Here is a 10,783-nt window from a genome sequence, read left to right on the forward strand (position 1 = left end):
ACCTGTCTGTAGTTTATTCTTCAGAGCATTAATGACACGACCTTTGTAAAGAATGGCAGTATCATCAGCAAATTGTGACAGAACACCACCACCCGGAAGAGGTGGGATGTCTGATGTAAAAATGTTGTATAGGATGGGACCTAGGATACTTCCTTGGGGTACACCAGCAGGAATAGGAAATCTTTCTGAAAGTGCATTATTCAGAGAAACCTGGAATGCTCTATCTGCAAGATAATTTTTGATAATTTTAATAAGATACATGGGAAAATTATACCTATGCAATTTAAACACCAGGCCATCGTGCCACACATTATCGAATGCCTTTTCAATATCCAATATTGCCATGGCAGTCGTTTTGGACACTGATTTGTTTTGCTGGATGACGTTGTTAACCCTTGTGAGTTGGTGGATGGTGGATCTTCCTTTCCGGAACCCAAACTGTTCTTCCAGAAATATATCCTGTTCATCTGCGAAAGCAAGAATTCGCCTCTGTATTGACTTTTCAAACAGCTTGGATAGTGCAGAGAGTAAGCTGATGGGCCGATAGCTCTTGGAAAGAGAAGGATCTTTCCCCGGTTTCAATACTGGGATAACTTTAGCTAACTTCCACTTTGAAGGGAAGTAACCAAGCTCCCAGCACCTGTTGAAAATTTTAGCTAAGAAGACAAATGAGCGAATACTCAAATGTTTCAGCTCAATGTTGAATGTGTTGTCGAAACCGGGGGCCTTCATATTTTTGGATTTTTCCACAATAGCCATCAGCTCATTCGCAGTGACTCTACTTTCCTCAGGAACTAAGCTGTCTGATTGGTCAACCTCAGCTACTCTATCTGCAACGGCTCTTTCATGTGGACTAACTATGTTGAGTCCTAAATTGTGAGAACACACAAACTGCTGGCCTAGCGCATTTGCCTTCTCTACTGGTGTGATTAAAGGTATTCCTTCAGCTGCGTCCTGGGGTGGCAGCAAAGGAGGAATAGGCTTCGGTTTTTTCTTAAGCACCTTCGTTAAGGACCAGAAGGGGAGAATTTCTCGAAGCTTTTGCTGGAAGTTCCTGTTGCGAAGCTCAGATATCCTTTCCTGGATTATCCTAGTTAAGTTGTTATAAGAAGTCTTCCTATCTAGGATGCCAGTTCGTTGATACTGCCTCCGGTAGATATTTCGAAGTCGGATGAGTTTCTTGGTGACACTGTCGATTTGAAGAGAGGAACTCGGCATATGTTGTACTGGAACCGTCCTATCACGAGCGACTGTGATTGAATGCTGGAAGGAAGATAGGGCCGCATCGATTTCCATCGGGGAATCAAGTGGCAGATCGATATTAATATGTTGGTCGGCGATTTGTTGAAATTGGACCCAATCGGTGCGATAATAGTTCCTCCGAGGTTGAATAGGCACTGTTTCTGGTGAAGATCCCAACGTCAATATTACTGGAAAGTGGTCGGAAGAGAGCTCGTTGAAGACAACCGGAGAGCTGTCTACGGCGATGTTGCTGCTGAATATATCCAAAATGGAATGAACTCCCGATCTGGAAAGTCGCGTTGGTTGATCCGGAGCGAGGATGTTGTATTGTCCAGCTTCGTAATCTTCGGCAAGTACGAATCCGTTTCGATTCTGTCTTCTGTTTCCCCACAGCTCATGCCGTGCGTTCAGGTCCCCAGCAATGATGAATTTGTTCTGTCATCGAGTGAGCATAGCCAGATCTCGCTTCAATGATGCACACGTACCATCTCGAAGATTGGTTTGTTTGGGGCAGTACGCTGCAATGATGATGATGGGTCCCATCGTCGTTGTAATCTCAATTCCGATGGCTTCTATTAGTTGCAATTTAAAGGCTGACAGAAGCCTGTGCTGAATGGATCGTTTAATGGCAATGGCAACTCCCTCTCCTCTGGTAGTTGCCCTGTCGAGCCTGTGAATCCTGTAATTGGAAATTAAAATAGAAATTTCAGGTTTAAGATGAGTTTCAGTTAAAATAGCAATATCGGCATTCTTCTCTTGAAGAAAGTCGGACAATTCAGCAGTTTTGCTCCTGAGTGAGCAAGCATTCCAATTTACTATAACCAATTCATTATATTGCATATTCGATGATGAATTTGCCTAAGGCGTTGATTTGATCTAACCGCGTTCTGCAGTTCCGAAGTTTTGTTGTCATTGTTTCAAAAATGACGATCAGTTGTACAGCAGAGAATAAATCACTAGAGTCATCCTTTGCTTGTGGGTGATTATTGCCCCATCCAGGAGGAATTTTTGAAGAAGATTCTTTTTGTGATCCAGTGGTTGAATCTTTTGGGTTGCTGCGAGGAAGTGGCGGCAAATTCGGAATATCCCTCTTCGGTGGGAGCCGTGGGAAATTAATTTCATCCTTCTGTGGAACATTCTTGCGCGTTGATTGTTTACGGGACGCCTGTTGTCGAATTTTTGTGAACTCAGCACGTTTGGGACACGATTTGCTAGTAGATGGATGGTCGCCATCACAGTTCACACATTTTACAGCGATGTCATCTAGTAGGCAATCGTTGGTATTGTGTGGTTCGGCACATTTCCCGCACCGACTTTTCATGTGGCAATTCCTCGCTCCATGGCCGTAGTTCAAACAGTTCGTGCACTGTGTGACATCCCGATGTACCGGTTTATACTTTTGCCATTCGATGATTATGTGAAATAACGATTTAATCGTTTTCAGTTGACTCATGGTGATGGTGCCCTTCTCCAGATGAATCAGGTACAGTTGATCTCTAAACTTTTTGTCCGTATTATGTCGTTTCATTTTGAACACCATCATAGGCTTTAGTCCAGCCTCCGACAGTGCCTGCTTTAGTTCGGCTTCCATCATATAGGGTAGTCCTCGAAGTACAACCTTCATAGGTTTGTTGGCGGCAATATCGTGTGTGAAGTATTCCGCTTTTGTCTGCTTCAGATAACATTCCACTCCTTTGTCGTGATTCAAAGCCGGAACAGTTATTTTGTAGCCTTCAGTACATAAACGGATTGTTGCCTGTAGTCCTTTGCTGATCAGTGTGTTGAAATCCGAGCGTAGAGTTGGTGGGAAGCCCTTCAGGTAGAAAGGCGGCATTTTTTCCTTCTTCTGCAGTTCCTCTTCGACATCAACTGGCAGATCAGCATATTGGTTTTTACTCAGCAAACGGTCGTTTACCTGTACATCACTTGGCTTCAGACGCTTAGCATCCTTTGGATCCTTCTCGGATCTATGGCGGTTTTTACCCATAGCTTGGGTAGGTAGACAACTGCGAATAAAAAATAAAACAAAATCGAAATTAGTCGTAGTAGGTTATTCGTCTATCCACATCGAGTGTTAGATGACGAATGATCGAATTTCGACCACGGTTCCCCTTTTATACGCAGTCAGTTGAAGATATGTGCCTGACTACCTCAAAATCGTCGTCCTTGCGCGAAAAAGCCAAGCAAAAGTAAAGAGTTTTCCGCGTTGTTTTCAAAATTTGAGAAAACTAAATATTTGAGTTGTTTGTGGTTATCTCACACTGTTCAAAATATTATCCTAAATTCCTGATCATATATTTGATGAAATGGTGAAAGAATTATGTTGCTGCCTTTAATACAAGTCGAGATATTCACGATTACGTTCTGCCCATTCTTCCATATGGCTAATTTTGAAAAGGCACCCCATAGTAAAGTAAGTCGTATTCACGACAAAAACAATTATATAGTTACTATATAATGCGTTGCAGTTACTTGGGTAGCTTGTTGCGATCCTTTCAAGGAAGGCTACGTGGCAAATCTAAGAATCTGATGTTTGCATAAGAAAATAAATTAACACATATTAGTGTATGTTTCTGTAAAGTTGGCTCAGTCAACCTTCCCTCCTAGGTTAAAGGCACCTTGGATTTGGACTTGTTACCACTTGCGCCACCTTTCCTACAAACTTCAACCCTTGTCATTTTTGAAGAGCTTCCGTGCTATCTAGAGTTTGCCTATCATAATCGCCCTGACCTGAATCTATTGCACGAACTTATTGCAAATATTGGGGATTTACCACATTCGACATAAAAACAACATCGTTGGCTTCGTACTACTCCATCATTTGTTTCGGTGATGGCTCGATACCAGAATGGACAGTAAGCGATTTTGGAGAAATTTTACTTTATACATTTGAACGTTAATGATGGGGGACGTTATGTACGGATTGCTGAATTTCCCGCTGTCACATATGCCCTGCCACATTAAGTACTTTTTAGCCATCTTCGTGAACTTCATGAATACCCTGGCGAGACTTGCCGACGAAAACCTCCGAGCCGGAAATCTACTTGGTGTCCTCTTTGTGGAACGCCTCGTTGTTTATTACGATGTATTTCGGCAGCACAAACAACACGGCTTCCTAACGTGGCGTGGGCCACCGTGTTCTGTTTATTGGTTCAGATAGGCATATTCCTAACCTTGAAGACATGGATTTCGACCGAGGAAAAATTGATTGATTTTCTTGGCCATGTCCCGAATCGAAAAGTTCGGTTTGCTCTTGAAGTAATCCCTGACCTTCCGTGGGTGCATGATGTTGCATTTCTTTGCTTTTATTCCGTTGCAAGCCCGCCGCTGGGTGTTACGAGGCTCCTTCTGATTTAAACGACATGCATATACAGTTGTTTTTTTACACTTATAGAAATCGTGTGAGAGGTGTTCAAATTTGTTGTAGTTGGAATATTTCTATAATAGGCAGGAGTGCTTTGAAATAGTATTGGGATGTAGTCTTGAAAGATCTCGACGAAGAGTAGCCGAAGCAATAAGTTCCTTGTTTCCAACCTATAGCAAATTTACACAATTTAAAAAAAAATTTCCAAGCATGATGAATTTCGCGCCAATTCAACCAAATGTTGGTAATACCGACGACGTAATACCCTCTCATATTTGAATGAAACTTTCGGAACATGTAGACTGTGTCACAAAAAGCCACTTTGCATACTTTGTTTTTCCCTGATTTATCTAGGCTGTCTTTTGAAAAGGGCCAAAAAAGAGAAATTTGATGTCGGTTATTTCATTTCGAATTTCAATATTTTAGTAAAAGATACTATCAAAATGCTGTACGGGATTAATTTCTGGCAGCCCAGAAGAGCCAAATTGTATAATTTTGTAAGATATTAAACACTGATCAGATATAAACGATTTTAAACACTTGCGAATTTAGAACTGTGAAAATTGCAAAAAACTGATTAAATTATCTTAGATTTGCACTACACTGATAATTTTAATTTTCGATTTACAAAGAAGCAATCTTTATAGTTCTTTAGGTAACATTTAGAGTCATTAGAAGGGCTGATTTTGCAGAATGTTCCACATTGCTATCCATTTTCCGATGTATTTTGCTCTAATACAAACGACCACCAACAGGATGATGTAATCGATCTTCTTCGAAGGGAAACTGGCTCTGCGACCTGACAACTGCTCTACCTGACGACCGAAGTCCAAATTAAAGCACGACCTAAGCGTTTGAGGCTTTATACCACGAAAAGGTCTGCTTTCATTGCCAACTGCTCCACCTGACGACCGAAGTCCAAATGAGGGCATGACCTGAGCGTTTGAGGTTTGAAACCACGCAAAAGGTCTGCTCTCATTATTGCCGACTGCTCCACCTAACGATTGAAGTCCAAATGAAAGCACGACCTAAGCGTTTGAGGCTTTATACCACACGCAAAAGGTTTGCTTTCATTGCCAACTGGACAACTGAAGTCCAAAAGTTGTGACCTGAGCGTATGAGGTTTTTAACCACGCAGAAGGTGCACTCTCCGAAGCTGCTGGTTGATTAAGGCTGTGAACCATTTCACCGACGACACGACCAGGCACTCTGAAGGAAAAACGGTTTAAAAAATGTTCGTTAATAGCGGCCCTTACACGATCATTAAAAGTGTCATTACTAAGTAATGACACTTCTGCTCAAACGCTCGTCATTACTGCATTAATGTACATCATTACTTTTTAGCATTACACGTTCATTATTAATGATGAGTATTTGTAACTACTCCAGCAATAGCAATAGCAATATTTTTATTTTCGTTTAGCTGAAAATAAATTTGATTTGCCATTGAAACGTCAAGGTTAATGAGATATTAACAATTTAAATCTACACTTTGTCATTTTTTCGCGTATAGTTCTAAAGATATTCAGCACTTCCACAAAAAAATAAGAAGAAGAAATAATGTTGGTAATGATGGAAAATCCGGAATTGCATCATTACTCGTGTCATTACTGAACTCGTAGACCTTACACGATCATTAAAAGTGCCATTTCTTTTTAGTAATGACACTTTTAATGATCGTGTAAGGGCCGCTAATGATTTACCATCAATTACCATAAATTGAGCGGTCCCTCGTTATTGATAAAATCAATTTGATCGAGCAACACTGTTTAGTTGCTACGAACAAGTTTCCAAGGCGTTCCAATATAGGGACCGTGCACGATTACAAGTAGCGCCATTAGTGGCGAATAGGCGAAAAAACTCGACCATAGCTTTACACCTAAGACAAGACCTGACAACTGGCTTCTTATTCTTCCTTCCAAATCATCCTTCTCGTCATTTTCGCCCTGTGGAATAAATACCAACGTATCGGCTACAGTGTAGCCATATTTACTGATTTTTTTAATAACTATGCTAGGAAAAAAATATTACATTTAAATTTTTAGACTTTGGGCTTTTGATTTGAAATAAACATGAAAAATGATTTGGTGAATGCATTTTTTTTATTATATATTAATGCTTAAAAACAAATAATTGAGCTTTGATGACAAAACACGAAATATCTCATGTTGAACGCAATTCGAATCCACTGTTGACGTATTATTGGATCTTTTGGAAACCGGAAAAAGTCAGGCTTGGATAGAAATGCTTAGTGCGACCACAGTGTGGAACACAACAGTTCATTCTTCTCGTAAAACTAAACACACACGAGTTTACACTAATTTAACAAATCTTTTTTGGTTACACTTTAATTCACCAAAGAAAAAAACGGCTTGATGCCTATTTTAATTACACAGTGCTGCCACTATAAACATCTGTTACCAATGAGATTGAAAAAAGTGAAACATTCTCCGAAAAATTTCATTTTCATTGGTGAGCTAAAATTATACATTTTAATAAACTTGTTTTCTGATTTTCTTTATACTTGGCATCATTGCTCGCGTACCCTGCAAAAGTTTTTTCTTTTCACAAAGTGCAGGTAGCAACATCAAAATCAGCCAATCAGAAACTGGTCCATTTTGGAACAAAAGCAGCCCCCCCAGATGTCAGGTCTTGTCTTAGCTTTACACTGTTACCATATGTTCACGCTGAATAAAACAGTCAAAAACCTGTTTTAATACAACATAGTGGTGTAATGATCCTTTTCTCACATCAATCATATTCTCATATATAATACTGTGGTATACTATTAAAAACATTTCTCTCCGATTCTTAAAATAAACCAAAGAGATTATTTGTGCAATAACTAGTATAACCTACAGAATGGAACAGTTCTCTGACATGGATGAGAAAACGTAGTGAGTTCCATTATTGTAAGTATTTCGGGCACTAGAACCCGAGAACGTATAATCGAAGTTGGTTCGTATGGCCATCAACTAACATGATTTCAATTGCAACCAAAAAATATGTTTAATTTTCGGTAGAAACATAAGATCATTCATTTGAACCTAAGATTAGGAATACCGGACAAAGTGTAAAAATAAGTGAGATCTTTTTTTGAGTGTATGACTATTATCTGCCGTCGTTATTCGAAAACCGGGAATACTTTTGAGGCCAATTTAGAAAACTTTTTACTTTTTTCGTTTCGACTCTTCAAGTGACGGTACACAATTTTTAACACGCTTTGCCCTATCATTCCGGAACCGAAAGTCTGATCCGGATGAAATTCAAGAATTCCGTGTAGAACCTTTCATTTGAAACTAAGTTGGTCAACATCGATTAAGTCATTTTCGAGAAACACACACACAAAGATAGATTGCTCAGCTCGACGAACTGAGTGGAATGGCATATGACACTTGGCCAATTTTTACTAGTCGATTTTCAAGTGATTGTATAACCTTTCCATATGAGAAAGGCAAATCAGTTCAGCGTTTCAATAAAATGATTATTTGTTGTTAGCTTCGTGACTCGTATTTTCTATATACGTCAAACTGGCTACTCGTGAGATTGCTAGCTTTTTTACGATTACAATTTATTTTCTTACTCCATTCTAAGAGTATGAGCAGCCTGCGAATTATTTGAACTTTTAGTTGAAATTTGACAGTCGGGCAGTTATTTTTTATCGAGTAGTTAAATTTATTTAAAACCATGGCCCATTTCAAAGTTTGACGGATGGAAAATTATTTGGGTCTATTTTGCTCTGAAAATAAAGTAATAGCAAGTGGTGTAATAATTGCAATTCAGCGAAAGTAAAAATAACTTCGAGATAAACTTACTTCATTTAAAAAATATTTAATCATTTTATTGGGGTACTTTCTTTGAGTGAAAGTATGTAAAGAAATTACACAGAAGCAATTTTTACTAAAGGTCTGGAATTAGAATGTTTTAGCAAGATATTTTTCAGTGTTTCCAGTCAAGTCGATTAAAAAATCATTTAATGTGCTGAGAATATCGTTTGAGTGTTTGAAATTGAGTGAATATGACAAATATTAGACACAAATCCTACTGCAATGACAGAAAATGACGTGGCCGTATTTAGATACAGAATGAATAATTGGATTCAAAATTTAATAGTCAGTCGATGTTGAACAATCGTTCGCACCACACGCGAATAATTCCATAGGGTTCGGAAAAAAAATCCGCAGAGAAAATACGCTAGAAAGTATTTTCAAACTCAGTTTACAAGTTTTGCTATGGTAGCATTATTTTTTCCACTCGCCGCCTCGTGCGCTGTCGTCGCCGGCCGCTAACCCACGCCCTCGTGCACGGTCCCTATAAATAAACAAAGATTTTGCCTCCAGAAGTTTGCTACAGGTGAAACAAACTAGAGGGTCGGGTTCAGGTTTCCCGTCTCTGGTGCAGCGAACAATCTCCAAAAATTCAAATTGTAGACTCGGTCGGTTAAGGGACGACACGGTTAGGTTTGGTGTGATGAAGATGTCGCTGTTTTGTCTGAACCACCGAGAAAGCATCCTGGTTCCGGGAGCACTCACGAAAACATAGCCTATTCCACTGCTGATATCGAGAGAACCGGAAAGTGAATGACAATCACGTTAAAATTTGACCGATTACCTGTAAAATCAGTTTATTTATGCTTCAGACGTCAGCTATATCACTGTCTTCTGGTTTGGTACTCCATACGGAAAGTTTTGATACGTCTGACATAACGGCGATCGCTCATAGACATCCAAATTAAAAACATCGATTACATTACAGTAAAAATATGGTCTATGCGTTACAAGAAACTACAAGCCCCAATTTTCATTTTATCTTTTCAATTAATGCATTCAAAAATATAAAGTAATTGTTTTAATAAATGAAATAAAATGTGGAGTTGGCTTGATTACAGACACTTTATTTATTTAAAATAAACGTGTTGGATGAATGGGGTAAACTATCTTCGTTCACAAAATTCAAGTAGCTGGAAAGGTATTCTAGGATAAAAGTCTATTTGCACTATGCTGGGCCGGTCGATCCGGGACGCCGAGTTTTTCTTGGTGCCAACGGTGCGAAAACTCGGCGAGGGATATCGGTGGCAACAAAATGGATTTTACGTCGAATTCGTTATTCCAATATATGCACACGCCGGCAGCTCAGTCATCCCCGACGAGGAAATGAAACGTCCCGAATAGTCCCGGATCGACCGTCCCGGCATAGTTCGAATAGACTTCATGAGTGGATGATTTGCAAAAAATCACTTTTAATCCTATCCTTCCGCTCCGGCGAGTATCAAAAGGTTCGAATCCGACTCGATGTCGATCGCGCAAAAAAAATTTCGTTCAAAAATACTTTCGGATTGATGCTGGAATTTCCAGTTCGCTTTCCGGAACATTTTGAAGTTCTAGTTTGCTAGAACTTGGTGGGTTGTACTTGTTCGACTTACGAACGGGTAACCTGGAAATAAATAACTATTTTAAAAAGCTGTCGTTAGTGCATATATTATGAATACCTTACCTGGAATATTGTTGATAGTCATTTTTCGGTTAGCACAATCACAATTTCGGTACTATTCAAGATTATTTTTATTTTTCAACAGAACAACATTGGCAACTACGGTCTGTTATTCGAAATCAACAATGTTTGGCCCTTGTTGCCAGTTTCAATATTTTTTCAAGCGATTTAGTTTTGACTAGAGTGACTATAATCAGAGTGGCGACAACTGTTCGTTTGGAATGACAGCTCCCAGTTCCAAACGAGCAAACGACCTGTCAATTCAATGTAAAGCTAATGGAATGTTTTGAATTGTTCCCAAAATTACGGATGAGATGTCGTCACTCTGGTTATAGGCACTCTAGTTTTGACGTTACCAGTTACTGAGGGGTAGTTAAATTTACGATACAGTTTTTATAGACGAGTGGCAGGTCGTGTCGTCGATTTCACGGTTAATTTTAACTTTTGGTTAAAATCTGACACTTGAGTGGTTATTTGGTGTCGAGTAGTTAAATTTGACTAAAACTGTGGCCCATTTCAAAATTTGACGGACGGAAAGTTATTTGGGTTTATTTTCCACTGGAAATAATTTCAACTAAAGAATTAGTATTAGAATTTTCATTGCGAGATTTTTTTCAGTGTTGGGAAATAACTATCGATCTGTCAAAAATAACCATGCTCTCGAGCAGGGTTATTTTTGACAACATC

General features: G+C 39.3%; 1 long non-coding RNA gene across 1 annotated transcript; it reads right to left on the reverse strand.

The window, feature by feature from the left end:
* Positions 1 to 9,145: 9,145 nt before the first annotated feature.
* On the reverse strand, positions 9,146 to 10,232 carry LOC131432202 (uncharacterized). The gene is made up of 3 exons (XR_009229815.1): positions 10,100 to 10,232; positions 9,218 to 10,039; positions 9,146 to 9,160 (listed from the first exon to the last, which is right to left on the reverse strand). It is a non-coding gene; the product is annotated as an uncharacterized LOC131432202 (long non-coding RNA).
* Between the last annotated feature and the right edge of the window lie 551 nt (positions 10,233 to 10,783).

The sequence above is a fragment of the Malaya genurostris genome, chromosome 2 (assembly GCF_030247185.1).
Source record: "Malaya genurostris strain Urasoe2022 chromosome 2, Malgen_1.1, whole genome shotgun sequence".
NCBI lineage: Eukaryota > Metazoa > Arthropoda > Insecta > Diptera > Culicidae > Malaya > Malaya genurostris.